At 59.3% G+C, this 2,068-nt stretch overlaps 1 long non-coding RNA gene across 1 annotated transcript; it reads right to left on the minus strand.

Moving 5' to 3' along the window:
- Window positions 1-274: 274 nt before the first annotated feature.
- On the minus strand, window positions 275-1,824 carry LOC125934714 (uncharacterized). Its single transcript, XR_007461502.1, has 3 exons — window positions 1,686-1,824; window positions 979-1,098; window positions 275-676 (listed from the first exon to the last, which is right to left on the minus strand). It is a non-coding gene; the product is annotated as an uncharacterized LOC125934714 (long non-coding RNA).
- Between the last annotated feature and the right edge of the window lie 244 nt (window positions 1,825-2,068).

Genomic DNA, 2,068 nt, shown 5'->3' on the forward strand with positions numbered 1-2,068 from the left:
CGGGCCCCTCCCTCTCTCACCCCCCCCCCCCACAGGCGCCCTGAGGGGGCCCCCTCCGCTGAGGTCCTCAGGCTCTAATCCAAGGACGAGAGCAGATCCTACCTGCCTTCCCTTCTAGCTCTCCACGGAGGCTCCCTGTGTCCAGAGGGCATCTCAGTGGCCCAGAGCACGCGGCGCTTGCCAGCTCAGGGAAGGCCCATCCACCGGCCTGCCTCCCGCACTTCCAACGCTGCGTGGCCAAGGGCGACCACCTGAGCTGGCGGCCTCGGTGGCTTCCGTGACAGGCATCCCCCCCCCCACCCCAGCTTCATCCAACGTTCATCCAGTTGGTGACTCCATACTCTAAGACCTCACGGCTCAAGTGGGGTGTGGGAACAATGGTGTCACCGTCGCCTGGGAGCTTGCTGGAAAATCAGAGTCTCGGTCCCTGCCCCAGACCTCCCGAATCAGAATTTGCATTTCAACCTGATCCCCAGGACATCCTCGGGCACGCTGCAGTGAGGCAAGCACTGGTCTGGACACCACTAGGGTGGGTCCCTTCTCACCAACACAACAGCTCGCTCCGTTCAAGGCCTGGTCGTGTCTCTCCTGGCGGAAGGGCGTGGGCTCTGTGGCTCTCTAGGATGTGGTTCGGTGGCAAAGTGGCATTCTTTTGGGTTATCTTCCTGACGGTTATCTATTTTGAGTTTCAGATAACATTCTAAACCCTGGCTTGGGTCGTTATTCTATGGGGCGTTTCTCTCCACCACCCACACCCAGCGAATGGCAGACCCAGCCTCCCCCCCCCCCCCCCCCCCCCCCCCCCCCCACAAAAGGCCCCCCCCGCCCCCCCCCCCCCCCCACCTGCCCAGCGAGCTCTAAAACCCATCTGGGTCGGGCCTGCCCGCCACGAATGCCTGTTGTCTATCTGTAGGCATTGCGTCCCTTTCCTCCAGAAAAGGTCTCCCGGGAGGGGGCTGTCGCTCACTGCACACTCACCAGCTTCCCTGCACCCAGCTCAGGACCAGGTCCCATGGTGGTCACATGACTCGGGCCTGCCCGTGTCCTCGGTTCTCCTGGCCACAGTGATTGGTCCAGCGTTTCATCACGTGACTGAAACTAGACCAATCAGAGTCCTTCCCTGGGGCTTTTTATACTGAAGCCGGGAAATAGTGTCTCTCTCTCTGTCTCTGTCTCTGGTCCTTCTATATAGGGTCCTGTAAACTGGTATGATGTTAGTAGGTACTGTCACACCAAGGTACTCCCTCATGGCAGCCTCCACTCAGGGGTACCTGTCCCATGGCACCGGCCCACACGTGGATTTGGCTTCTGTCCTTTGCGACTGAAAAAGTCCTCACGCATTCCCATCTCGAAGCCTCTTATTGTGTGCCATGCTGGGGGACGGGGTCACTCCCCTGGAGTTGGCATCCACAGGCCCTGCCCCGCAATTTTACTCCATGTCCATCACTGCCCCCCAACTGGGCCCGACGTCCCGCACTTGGAGCCCTCCGAAGGCGCTGGCCATCTTGGCATTCCTTGGCTTGTGGCTGCTGGGAAGTTCCAGGCCCTCGGTTTCCTCCCGGTGTTTCAGCGTCCACACCCAGCGACAGCATCATCCTACGGCCCTGCACTAACTTGCGCCTGTGTTTCCCCTTCCTGAGCCATGAGCATCCCGGAGGGACGCTTGCAGCCCTGGGGTCCAGTACCTTTCACAATCGTGGAACATCTGTAGCAAATACTGTGGCGGGAACATCCAAACTCCACGCGTGGCTTTTGAACTCCGTGTTCGTGAACCTGTGTTTCAGCGGATGTTCGTGACTGTCAGGCTGTAAACCGCCTCTGTCTCTGCAGCCTTAAGAAGGGGGAGATCATGGCTCTTGCATCACAGGCTCCTCAGGAGGAGTCACGGGGCGCCCGTGAAGCACTTAGGACCATGTTTGGCATCTGGTAAACACTTCCAAGGACGTACTTGTATTGTGTACATCTCCTCCCCTCCCCCTACGTCCTCTTCCTTCTCTCGCCTTCTCCTCGTCTTCTCCTGTCATTTCCTCTTCCCCTTCTCTGCCTCTCAGCTCAAGGGTGACTGTCT

The sequence above is a fragment of the Panthera uncia genome (genome assembly GCF_023721935.1).
Source record: "Panthera uncia isolate 11264 chromosome A1 unlocalized genomic scaffold, Puncia_PCG_1.0 HiC_scaffold_17, whole genome shotgun sequence".
Lineage (NCBI taxonomy): Eukaryota > Metazoa > Chordata > Mammalia > Carnivora > Felidae > Panthera > Panthera uncia.